A 13,338-nucleotide genomic window follows, 5' to 3' on the forward strand; every position below is an offset into this window, starting at 1 on the left:
GTACTAAATGACCCCTCTCTGTCTTTGACTTTCTCGGTTTGTTTAAAAGCTTTGACATGCACCTGGCTGGCATGGCTCAGTGGTTGAGTGTTGGCCTTTGAACCAGGATGTCATGGTTTGATTCCCAGGGCATATGCCTGGGTTGTGGACTCAATCCCCAGTGTAGGGCATGCAGGAGGCAGCGATGATTTTCTCTCATCATTGATGTTTTTCTCTCTCCCTCTCCCTCTCCCTTCCTCTCTGAAATCAATGAAAATATATTTTTAAAAAACAACTTTGACTTTTACCTCCCACCTGCCCAGACACCTGTTTTCTCCCCAAGACCTAAATGAAGTGCATAAGGCTACCGATTGTGAGCCCTTATCCAATTACAAGAATTTCAGTAGAGACCACGTAGGACTAGCACAGATCCCAGGCACAAGGCAGATGTTAAGGAAGGAGAAGCAGCTTCACATTCCACTGGGATAAGAGGATTAAGGGGCAGAAACACTCCAGAGAAGAGGTGCAACATTATGGTTTGTAGTCAGGAGGCAGACATGCCTGAAAAAGAAGGGGGAAATACCATGATCATCAAAGGACAATGGCTGATTTTTCTTTTTTCAGCTATGTAGAATTATCTTAAAGTTGGAAATATTTGGGCCCAGTAAAAGAAAATATCCATCAAGAAAAAAAAAAAGCATAGAGCATGGAAAGAAGGGATGGAGTGGGATTATTGCTTGGGGAGCTGCTGTGAGGGTTGGGAATGAAGAAAAAGAAAAGATCACTTTAATGTCTAAAGGTTCATAATAAGCAAAAAAGCCGTATGGTTTGAAACCAAATTAACCATTCCAGTCTTATAAGCATTTTCCTACAAGAAAATTATAGAATTATAAATTTAGCACATACTAGAGAGCAGAAAATGTAATGCACACAGATTTCATAATTCAGTGCCATATTTGAAAAACATTACTTAGAAAATGGAGTGAACATTATAACAAGGGAAGATTCCCTAAGAGACCATAATTAAAACAGGATATAAATGGTGTCTTAGCTCTTGAAAGGGTCACTATCAAAATTCCATTTAGTGTCTTAATTACTAATTTGTAGCAAAAATGGAAATACATTCAATGTGAGGATGGTATCTAACTGTGACATGTTGTCTGGGTCAGGAAAGTGGTAGGAGAATATCTGGAGAGGTTAGAAACAACCCAACTTAAGGAGGTAGATCAGGAAAAGAAACCTGAAACCCCCCAAATAAAAATTAAATTAAATAACTGAAGGAGAGAAAACTAAAACATACTGGAAATAATTTGTAAGGGAAAGAAAAAAGTGACAATAGCTACAAGGCAATAACCCAGCCTCTCTGGAGACATAGGCCATGCATGATTAGTTAGAACAACAAAGTAAGAATTTATCAAGAAAGGGTGCACCAATCCACATGTTCTGCTATTAAAGATATCAGGGTAGCCCTACCTTTCTTTTCCCTATTCTGTGGGTACCTGTTTTGGTTTTTGTAGAAAGCTTCCTCTCCTTGGTTGTAATGAATATGTCTTGCTAGTCGAGACTTGTGATCTTGTTTCTTAATGATTAAAAAGCACACAGGAGGTGGTAAGAGTGATTAGGAGGATAAGGGAGGTGTCACTGGCAAGCATGGGTAAGGCTGGTAAAAACTGAGGTTTTGTGAGACTAATTACTTTTACACTCTGTAAGGTTGTCAGAACATGTAATATCTTGCATTAGTGTGATCTTTTTCTTAGCATCAGAAAAATACACTGGAATGCTATAGAAAAGTCCTTTGAAAATGTTCAAAAATGCAGTTACTCCCAAAGGGATAAGATTCATGGTAATACTGATTATAATAGAGCTTTTATAAAGTAGAGTTCTTACCTGAACAGAAGGGAAGGAGAATGTCAAAAAAAAAGGAAAACACTGGAGGGTGGGGCTAAACGAAGGAGAAAAGTTGGAATTGGGGAAACTTAGAAGGTTACGGATGAGAACATTCTGTGAGAATCTCTGTTTGTGTAACATATTTGCAAAGTAGAAGAGGAAGATTTGGTATTTGAGACACCTGAAAGCAGACATGAGAAATTACCAAAGCAAGACTCCACAGAGAGAACCTCCACTGGTGGCAGGGAAGGGGCTGAACAATGTGTTCTATAGACGTTTGCCACTACCCCTCACCTGAGCCTTCCTCAAGGCCTCCCAGCCCCAGCTCCTACGTGAAAGCAGAAGCCCTGGGATGTGCAGGGGCAGGTGCTCCTGACTTACAAGATCCAAAAGAAACCAGAATTTGAGTCCCTGACCTAATCTAGAGTTGCTCATCTTCTCTGTTACTTTGAACACCTACTAGTAAATAACTTTATATGTAATCACTCAGTTTTCTAATGATATTTTCTTGGCAGGTCTGAGAAGAAAGCACCTATGTTAAGTAAGGCTTAATGTCCCAGATGATATAGTCATTTAGAGTCTGTGAAGACCTAACGAAAAAGGGCTATCCTAATGGCCCTGACCTCAGGCAGTGAGGCTTAATTCAGCTGATCCATAATCTGCACATGGATACATGATCAGTACATGACCTCAGTAACCCAGCTCCGAGGTAAGAACCATGCCATAAAAATGACTATCTATGGGGCACTTCCCGAACAAAAGAGATTTATAAATGAAAAATATTATGAAAGTTAGTCTCTAAAATCAAAACTACTGTTTTTTTAAAAAAGCTTCTCATAACAAATGTCAAGTTTCCCCATTATGCTGAGCTTTGGATGTCAGCAGCCTCTAGGCCCAGCACCACATTGTTCCTCCAAAGCCCCCAAACCTCCCATGGCCAAACCTAGCTGGTCACCCCCACTAGGTGGTGAAAGGAACCAAGCCATCTGAGACTTCAAAAGATAGAGTGAGAAAAACAAACAAAAAGTCAAAAAGAAAGAAAAAAAGGTATGAGAGTGAGGACGTCCCAAGTCTCAAAAGGGGGCCCATGGGTTAGCTGCCTTTTCAAAATATGACAAGGGGTATGGGAACAAAAATAGAACGAGGGGAGATGGCCTAGGCTAGGGGGAGAGTTGGAGATATTCATGAATAAGACACAACAGGGAGGTGGTGAGAGAAAGGCAAGGCAGGAATGAAGAGGAGGGACTTTGAGGATGGGAGGGGGCGGGAATAGGTGATACTTAGATGAAATGCCGAGGCTGGTGCTAACGTCGAAAGCCTGGCACTTGGATTGCTATTGCTAACATTCATACTATTGGTGAATATCTTTGTCATATCCTTTCCAGGCCTTGTAAGTGTTCACTTGAAATTCTTTGTAGCCTCTAGTAGTGCACCTAGCAACTATTTATTGAATACCCCTTCTTGAGAAGCTACAAGATGAGAGGTGTGGTCCCTGCCCTCAAGGGGATCTCTATCCAGAGGGGCTGATTACAGGAAATAAGGGCCCTGCTGACTGTATACAAGCAGGCCAAAGAAGGACATGGAAAAGCTTCCCATAGTAGGTGCTAATACTTGAATTGCTCTTTGAGTTAGCTAACAGAGAAGAGGTGCTACCCATGATAGATACTCTATTACTATTTGTTAATTAAATTAAGTCTATTCTAATTTGTAATGATTGCCTGGTAGATACTAGTAGTTCAAGGATTAGGAGCTAGTTCTTATCACTAAAATTATCTTATCAATTAAAAAGATAAATCTATCCATTTTAATGTCTAGACCTAGGGGCATAATCTAAAACACACACACACACACACACACACACACACACACACACCCTTATCTTTGGATGAGGTGGAGAGTGCAATCATAATTTTTCTAATTATGAGGCATCTTCTTGTTCTCCTAATTTCATAGTAAAAAGTTTTAAAAGCTTTTGAAAAAAATCACATTTTGCTCACTTAAAATATGTGTGTGTATTTTAGCATAAAATATATTTGGCAGCTGCTAACATAATTTGATGGCTGTGCCCTGCAAAAACTTGATTTCTTTTTAATCAAATTTTTAGAACCATACTGGGTTTCTTGCCAGTGCTGCGATAGTGAGCAATATATACATCATTAGATTAATGGTGGTCTGATGATGGATTGCTCAAAAGATAGTTCTAGCCAAGAAGAATAAGCCCAGAAGTGTCATTGTGCAGAGATTAATAAAATATTGTTTAAAACATAGATATTGAGTTAATACAACAGGGAAGAAAACATTGCAAAATAGAAAGGAACAGCCCTGGGTTTATAATGTAGCATAGTAATATTGATCATGGACTTTCCTGAGTACTCTAGAGCAGCCACACTATTATATATGCCTCTGATTAGACCCAGAGATGAGAAGGAAAAAGTTATAAAAAAAGAAACTAACCAGAGGAAGGCCTGCTGCTGTAATAAATTATTTAAAGCAAGCAGGGCAAGCGGGTTGTGAAGACAATATAAAACAGAATCAATGCCCCCAAGAAACCCCAAACCATCAGCACCTCTATAAATTTCTTACCATCCTGTCTGGCATTTTACTGGAGGTATTTTTTTCTCACCACTCTCCCCATCCCATCCCACCACGACCCTTCACTTTTTGCCAGCTCTTTTCTCAGTGCTTAACATTTGTTTTTCTTCTGTAACCCAGGATGCTGTCTTCAGTTCTATTTCTCAGGCTGTATCAGAAGAGTGTCTGTATGGCCACAGATGAGTGCATCTGTCACTTCATTCATAAATTTCCCACGGAAACTATAAGCTGGGATTATCTAATGTGATACACTTATCAACATAACTTTAATATTATACCTATTTTTATTTTTTCTTACTATTGTTACAGTTAAATCCACAAAATTAAAACTAGTGTAAAACTTCTATATCGCACTACCTGTTCTATATTAGAAGATGTTACTGGACTCAAAAAAACAACAACAAAAAAACCACCACCACAAAGTGAAGGCAGGAGTTTAAGGAGAATTTTGGAGGAGAATTATGGCTAAAATTTTAGTATTAGGAACTGTTACAAGGGCAAATTGTGTGGCTCAGTTGGTTGGGCATCATCCTGTGCACCAAAAGGTTACCAGTTTCGATTCCTGGTTAGGGTACATGTTTCCCATGTACTTTGATCCCCAGTAGGGGGCATGCAACTGATCGATGCTCCTTGATGTTCCATTCTCCCATATCGATGTTTCTCTCTGTCCCTTTCCCTTCCTCTCTCTCTAAAAATCAATAAATATATAAAAAAAAAACAAAAAACAACCAACAACAAACAAACCAACAAACAAGGGCAGGTTGATTTGAAAAGTGATTTTTTCATAAGTAGATTTTTCCATGGGCATAAGGTTATATGGAAAGAAAGGTCAAAACTTGAAAAAAATTTGTCAAATTCTTTTTGCCACAGGTATCCCATGGCAGAAAAAAAAGAACCCTCACCAAAACAACAAAACAAAACAAAACCCCCCAAACTCCAAAACAAAACCAAAACAAAACCAGAATTGCAAAATTGTTGCTTAGAAGCTTACAATGACCTATGACCCAGTTTCAAGAAAAGTAGCATTCTACTATTGTTTTTAACTAGCACAAATCAGTCCCATTGCATCATCAGGGGCTGAAATTATACCTTAGGCTTTAAAAATTTTTAGGTCCATCCAATCATTCAGAAACTGGTCAAGTGAAATATAAGCAACTGTATCCTGCCAGCCTAAAAACATTATTAGCAGCATGACTCAACAGGCAAACACGACAGGTCTAAAATATTAGTGGAAAAAAAATTCAACATATAGTCTTTACTGCCATTGTGCTCTGTGACCTTTAGCAAATTATTTGCCATGGTGGGTCAAGGCTGGCTGGTTAAGGTCAGGTTCATTGAACCAATGATCATATATGGTGGTTAGTTTTATAAAGAAAACTGTTCAAAAAAAAGAAAAAGAAAAGAAAACTGTCCCAAGGTCATGTTCAATATTTAAAAAATGCAAAGGAAGGTAAAAAATAAAAACTATAGATGATATAAATGACTAAGCAGAACTTTATTATCTCACTACGATGCTAAATAACAACAATTCAAAACATAAGGCCAACTTCTCAGTTATTGGTGTCATCTTTGTGAAAAACAGGATCTAAATATTATTATCTTTTGGTGGTTGCTGTTTGCTCATCTGTAACAAAGTTAGGGGAAAGATCATGGTACTCAAAGGATGAAGGTAAAAGACCTATAAACATGCCTGTCAAGTGCTCCTTAAAACAGAAATTGCTCTGTAAAAGTTCCTGTAATGATGCAGGGGCCTGGAACAATCCAAGATCAGTTTCCCAGCCTACCCACATCCTTTTGTCCTCAGGGAAGTAAATATTCTGGGCACTGCTGACTTCTGAGAAGTCATTTGGTTTTTTAGGTACTTGGATGGTAGAAAGAGGAAAGGGCAACAACTTCTCATAGATCCTTTCTCTGTTAAACCTTTTCTAGGAGCCTTAAATTGAGAATTACGCCAGTCTGAAATGGGAGAACTGAATTTAAACATTGGTATCAAACCATACATTAAAAAACACGAATTGGCAGTAATTAATAAATCGAAATTTACACTGATTTGTAAGGTGAGATGGCAATCAATTCTCAACTCATCACTCTGTGATGCTGAGAAAATCTATGTACCCAATTAGATGGGACAGCTCAAAGTACTTCTAAGATGACTTTCTGAAAATAAGATCCCCTGTGTCTCTGGGTGGTTGGCTTGGGACACTCCTGACAGGGAAGCAAGCCAGCTACAGCTTCCCAAGATCCTTGACCTTGGATAAGTTGATACTAGCCCTGCTGAGGTTCTAGCCCCCAACCTGGAACAACTTTAAAGTATCAAAGGTGGCTCCCAAGGGCTAGGATTCATCTAACCTCCAAGGAGAAATTCCCAGGAATGTAAATTAGGACTGGAAAGTCATCCTGGAGACCCCAGAGATCCACTGGACTTGGCAGTAGAGAATGAAAGGACTAAGACTGGGGCAGGGTCTTAAATTACCTTGCTTCCCCAGACAGACTTCCTTAGAATTGGGGCTAACCTGGAACAGGGATAGCTGAGGTTTCCCAAACAGTTCTGAACACAGGAAAAAAGCTGCCACTGTTGAAAACAGAGAATTAAAGTGTTACCTATAAATTTCACAAGGCCAGTAAATGTCACCTGGAAATTTTGAAACAAATATTTGTTAAATCAAGTTATAGAGGATATTGTTTTTTTATATCAAGAATCACTCGGGGGTGCTTGTTAAAAAGCAGATTCCTAAGCCCCACCCCAGACTCGAATCCCAGAGATTGGAGTCCAGCCTATAAAATGAATTTCTAAGGAACAACCCAATTGACTCAGATGACTCATATCAAGGCATGACAGTTATTACGTCCATGTAGTCCATCAGCAATTTAAAGACAGATTAGGGATTTGCACATTTCCCCCCGAAATATTTAAGTACCATAAAAATGAAAACAATACTTCTCATGATGAGTTCATAAGAACCATTGCCGTTTATTCTGCAACATATAATGAACACCATTATTAAAATATAATTATGAGCATAAAATTATTGGGAAAGTATCAACTATGCTTCACAAAAATATTGCCTTTATTTTGTCGCCAAAAAATAATTATGCTATTAAAGGAATTTATAGTTTTTTTAAGTATCAGTCATTTGGCTGCAGGAATTTATTAAGCTGCTAAGCCCCTCCCATATCCTTTTACTCATCAGAATTTTTGTGATAAAGGTTTTTATTATTTTTTAAACTACAAATTGTAAACCATTGCAACTAGTGATTAGGCTGACTATGAATTTATATGCAAGTTATAAATTCCTAAAAACACATTGCATTAGAATTAGTAAGGCAGTCTTAACTCTAACAGATTAAGTAGCCTCTGCAATAAAGCTCTGTTTACTTCTATTAATGATTTTTTTTGGGTGCAAAATGATTCGGTTGTAATGCATTCTCTTAAGAAGCAAAAGAACACAGTTTCTAAAATACATGCTACTGCAAAGCAGTAAACCAGTGTTGCATGGTGATGTGACAAGAACCACATTTCTTTCCTAGAGGAATTTTTTTTTTCTCCTATAAACTCCCCCTCCCCAAATCATGGCTATAATTATTTCACAAAATGCGGTTTGCCATTTCTGAAGAGTCAAACACTCTTTTTCTTCCTCACCCAAATCACAAGTTCAGGCTGAATACTGAATGAAAATAGAACTTGAGAGGCAGGCTTTGTTTGTAGCATGTTTCTACTAAGGGTTGCCCCCTACCCACGCTCCATCCTAGGGCCCCCACTGAAGTGTACATGTTATGTTTTAACAGATGGGCCGGCTGGCGGCTGCAGGGCTGTAAAATAGGAACGTGGAATCTGCACCGAATGGTACTGAACTGAATGCTCATAAAGTTCATGGACATATACTGACCCAGACAGACTAGGCAGATCCAGACATGCTTACACTCATTGTACACCCCACAGATGAGAGGGTCCATCTCTCCACCCAGGGGAAGTTCAAGGTTGCTTCCCTCTGCATATCTCTACTTCATTCACCTGTCAATTTTATACGCACACATATATGTACACACACATATATGCACATCTACATATGCAAACACACACATGGATAGCTAGCTATGTATCTCCACCTTTTTATATATTTTCAAAGACCAAAATATTCCCCAATTCGGATCCCAAGTCTCCAGACCAAGTACTCTCAATAAGCTCTCTTTCACATCAAATAAGAATTACAAGAAAATATTGTATTCAATTCTATTGAGTCCACACATAATATAAAATACATGTATGTAACTGCCCTCAGAAAAACCAGCTGCTTTTACTCCTTATCATTAAGATTAAAAAAAAAAAAGTCTATCCCAGACTGAGTCACAAATGAAGTGTCAGGTTTAACCTTAAATCCTGTTGTCAGTTCCTGTCACAACTTCATCACTTAAGCACAGGTGCTCAGGCAAACGCCACTCGACCAGCCTGGTGGTTCATTTCACGGTCTGGTCCAGTGCTCCCGGGGGCTCCGGGCACCGGGACAGACAGGGGCTCCCCCCGGTGCTGACGACGCCTTTGGACACACCTGGCAGCGACGTGGAGGTCCGAGCACCCCGCGAGGGATGCGGATTCCAGTGCTGGTAGAAAGTCATTACTTCCCAAAGTTTAATATCCGTGCTGTCATTTCCTCCCAATAACTGCAAAAACACCGAAGCCCCAGCTACAGAACCTGGCTGGTTACTTAAGTTCTCTGACGGTTGAAGACCCACCCGAACCCCAAGATCGCTGGCTCGGGCTCCAGATCAGACGCGGACTCGGGGTGATCGCAATTTCCAGGAACCCGTGCGCAAGCCATCGAGGAACCGCGGCGCAGAGGCCGACCCAGCGGGCGTGCCGCGGCCGCAGAGAGCCAGGGGCCACATCCCTGGGCAACCCGGGGTGGCCCTAACCACACGCCAAGTTCGCGTGCACGCAGAGTCGCGTCCCGGGCCGTTGCGACGCTCTGAAACAAGAAGTTCAGGAGTCGGGAATCCGGCGAGGAGTACATCCCTCCCAGCCCTGGCTCCCCACAGCGGCCGCCCTCGGACAGGCGCGCCGACGCGCCCCAGGACGCGTCCAGTCCCCCGGCTCGCGGAACAGCTCCGAGAGGCGCCGCCAGCCTGCGCGCCGAGCACTCACCCTGGTCGCCAAGTCCCGATCGCAAACCAACGCCTCTGCTGCGGGTCCTGAATCCCAAGTTGCCCCGAAGCAGCGACGGCTCTCGCCCTAGCGGAGCGGGGCGGATCGGCTCGGGCAGGCACCTCCGAGAGAGCACGACCAGCCCGCGGCCGCCGCGGCTCAGCAGCCGCCCGGAGAGCTCTGACAATTCAGGGACCGGCTCAGCGAATGAGGCGGACCTCCCGGCTGAGGAGACCTGGCTCCGGAGGGAGGCGGGGCCGGGAGGCGGGAGGGGCGGGGCCAGCCTCGGGTCGCCCCCGCAGGGTGGGTGCCCCAACCCGTGACTGGTGGATCCGACAGCCAATAGTAGTGGCGCTAGGGCCAGGGGAAGCCGGGGGCGGGGCCGAGCGCCCGACTCCGCCCCGTCGCCTGGGCCCAATAGCCGCCTCGGAGGGTTGAGGGGGACGCGCCGGCGGCCGGCGCGACGGCTGTGGTGAGGCGCCCGGCTGGTGGGTGCGGCTGCGGAGGGACCCGGGCGCCTCCGGGGGGAAGTGGGACCCCGAAAGGCTGAGAAAGGCTGGAGCCCCCGAGAATCTTTTCGGTGTTGAGCGAGAAACCCCACCGCAGCGCGGGCCGAGGCCGGGCAGACAACACCCATACCCGGCGCCCGTAGGAGGCGCGGAATTTGGCTGCTTCCAAGCAGCCCCAGGAGTCGGGGGAAGCCAACACCCGAAGAGGGGGAGCCCCGCGCGGGGTCGCCCAGCCTCCTGTGGAGGCCCGGCCTGGAACTGAGAACTCTGGGCTCCCCGGAAAACGTTCTGATTGTGGTCTGTGGATACCCCCGAAACAAAACTCTGACACCTCCAACCTCTCGGCAAGTTCACCACCCGGCCCCTCCGCACCTCCGCCCGCCACACCACCGGCAGCGGGGACGCACCTGGCGCCCAGGGCCTCTGCTCCAGCCTCGAGGCCCTGGCCCTGTCGTCCCTCAGGGCGGAAAGGGGGCGCGGGCATCGACGGCGCCGGAACGCGCCTGGATTGCGTTTCAAACTGTCTCCTCAGCGCCCGTCTCAGTGGGGAAAGGTTCCTAAAGAAGGCGGGCTGTCAAGAGGTCGAGGAAACCAGGGTCCGGACAGTTCTTAGTAGGCCCTGGAAACGGATTCGTGCTGCAGAAGTTGCGCCAATGGAAACCCGCGGGGCCGGCTGGGTCAGCTGTCTCCTGGGTCCGCCAGACGGGCCAGAACTGCCATCTTCGAAGGCGCGAAGGCCACCGAGCGAGCGAGCATCTGCCCCACTGCACGTTCGCGCTCCCTTCCCCTTGGAAAGTCCCCGGACCTCGCTCAGAGACCTCCGAGGGCCGGGCAAGGGGCAGCCTGAGCTCGCTGGGTCCGCCCACGAGTAGCCCCGGAAGAAGGCTTTGTGGGCCCAGCCCTTCCGCTGGTTTTTAGGCCTTACCTGGGCTGCAGCACACACAGGGAGCTGTGGGCCTAGTAGTCAGAAAGCAAAGGGTTGGCTGTTGCTTTCTGGTCCAAAGCCTAGAATGTTAGTAGTCCCTGAACTGCAAGCTGTGGATGGGTAGTGGCCTCTGTGTGCCTGGAGCTGCAGCTTCCCTAGGTAAGACACCCCAGGAATGTTAGTGAAATGAAGGTATGCATGGCAGCAAAGGGGCCAAGCTTCCCGGTGCCCGGACACACACCTTCAGCGCGGACAGCTGTTCAGGATGCCATGTGTGAGGGAGTGTGGACCCCCACAAGTGTTTATCTCAGTGGTTGCCTGGCCCCCCATAGGGACCTGCAGCATAGCTCACTTTTCAAATGCAGGTTCTGGTGAGGGTCACTGGCAAGAAAAAAGACAAAGGGGATGTGGCTAAAAAGGAGCGACACGGTTCCCTCCAACAGGGAAGGCTGCAGCTCGCAGGTGAGCTCTGGCCTGGATTGAGTTTCAAATTGTGTCTCCTCAGCTCCCTGTCTCAGTGGGGAAAGGTCCATAGATAAGGCAGGCTGTCAAAAGATCAAGAAAGCTAGAATCTGGACAGGTCTTAGTAGGCCCTGAAAAAATTGATTAGTGCTGTAGAAATTGGGAAAATTTAAACTCTCACCCAGTGAACCAAATGACTGGTACACATAAGGGAGATCGTTCAGTTCCAACAGTCGCTTAGCTGCCAAGAGGCCTGGGAGCATGGCCTTTGTCGACAAAGGAATTAGATGTAGACCACATGAATGGTATATATACCAAGTCTGGGTTGGGGGTTAAGGGGAAAAATACATTTTCTTGGCTTTTTTCCTCTACTCCTGGATATAACTAGAGGAAAAGTTTGCCAACTGTGTTTATCATAGTAACAGTCTGTGAAGGTTTTCTACCGATGCCAATGATTATTGTAATAATCACCTTGGTAATAGGATCCAAACACTGGATGTTCAATGTGCTTGCTGTAGTACAGTATTTATGTTAGATGATGAAAAAAGAAATAGGAAAAATTTTTTAAATGTATTGATTTGAGAGAGAGGAAAGGAGAGAGAAACACTGATTTGTTCTATTTATGCATTCTTGTACATGCCCTGCCTGGGGATCGAACCCTCAACCTTGGCATATTGGGACAATATGCTCTAACCAACTGAGTTATCCAGCCAGGGTGGACATTTCTGTTCATTAAAAAAGTTAGAACTAAACAAATAACTTCCATGTCTCGATTTCCAAGGTTTTCCATCTGTTTGTTCCATATAGACACAACCATGCCTGGGTTCTTGGATAAGTAACTGGTCTCATTTTCCCTTATAGAATGGAGGAGACAGAGCACATCTAGACTGAGTTCATATTTCCACACCATCTTCTGTTATAATTGGTGTTTGACAAGAGCTTATCACTCAGACACAGACCTATTCCTTTGGTTGCCAGGCCTTCCAACAATCTCTTGAGTTTGGGCCATCCCCATATTCTACAAGGGTAAATGAGATCTGCTATTTATCTGAGAGCTCATTATAATCCTATCTGTGTGAAATAAAGAGAAAACCATGGAAATCTGGATATAAAAGTCATATTTAGTTCTACCTATTTCCCTAAAGGAAATTAGTAGTCCTTAAGGAATGAGGAATTTTTGTGGAATGGCTTAGGAATGAGAAGATTGAGGAGGGACCATGGAAGCAGGGCTGGTCCCTTTGTATATGGTGAGCACCTTGCCTTCAGGCACTGCCACCCATCTCTGACACTGGAACAAAATTTTGAAACCTAGATTTCAGTAGGGTGTGACTGATAGGAGCCCTGGGTTCTTACCTGAGCAGCCCCCAAGGTGAATGCTTTCTTGTCCATAAAACAGCAGTGGCAGAATAGGTCCACCGGGTTTATCTGCTTAAGGAGGACACCGTGACAATAGTTCAAAGCACTTCAAGGGCATGACTTTTACAGCAGTACTGACTGATGAAAAGAGCAAAATGATGTTGAAATTGGAAAATAGTGCGATCTGAACAATTCCTCTTTATGCTTGCAATTTCTATTTATTTTCATCTCATTGGGTTATTGTCCTTTCATTCTATAATGGAAATGAGGGAAAAGGGCCCTCACAGTACTTACTCTTTGATTACCAAACGTCTTGGAGGCTTTACTTAACTGAATAGTACTTTTCCCTTTCCCATTTCCACCACCTCTCTCAGCATATATTCACTTTGAAAATTATTCAGAATTTGAACAAATGCAATCAGAAAAAGCAGATTCTATTACCAGCTATGCTATGTGTTCATTCTAAGACCTTGGGCAAGCCATTAACC

The 13,338-nt window shown here is 44.1% G+C and overlaps 2 protein-coding genes across 5 annotated transcripts in view; one reads left to right on the forward strand and one right to left on the reverse strand.

The window, feature by feature from the left end:
• Window positions 1-9,808, reverse strand: part of MARCHF3 (membrane associated ring-CH-type finger 3) — a 138,260-nt gene extending 128,452 nt beyond the window's left edge. For both annotated transcript variants that reach the window (XM_070412559.1, XM_070412560.1), the window contains exon 1: window positions 9,599-9,808. The gene's annotated coding sequence lies outside the window, so the exon portion shown is untranslated. The remainder of the gene's footprint in view (window positions 1-9,598) is intronic.
• A 1,303-nt stretch (window positions 9,809-11,111) lies between these two features.
• Window positions 11,112-13,338, forward strand: part of MEGF10 (multiple EGF like domains 10) — a 369,913-nt gene continuing 367,686 nt past the window's right edge. For all 3 annotated transcript variants that reach the window (XM_070412562.1, XM_070412566.1, XM_070412568.1), the window contains exon 1: window positions 11,112-11,191. The gene's annotated coding sequence lies outside the window, so the exon portion shown is untranslated. The remainder of the gene's footprint in view (window positions 11,192-13,338) is intronic.

This window comes from Myotis yumanensis, unplaced genomic scaffold (genome assembly GCF_028538775.1).
Source record: "Myotis yumanensis isolate MYYU_CA2020_CCGP unplaced genomic scaffold, mMyoYum1.0.hap1 SCAF_4, whole genome shotgun sequence".
NCBI lineage: Eukaryota > Metazoa > Chordata > Mammalia > Chiroptera > Vespertilionidae > Myotis > Myotis yumanensis.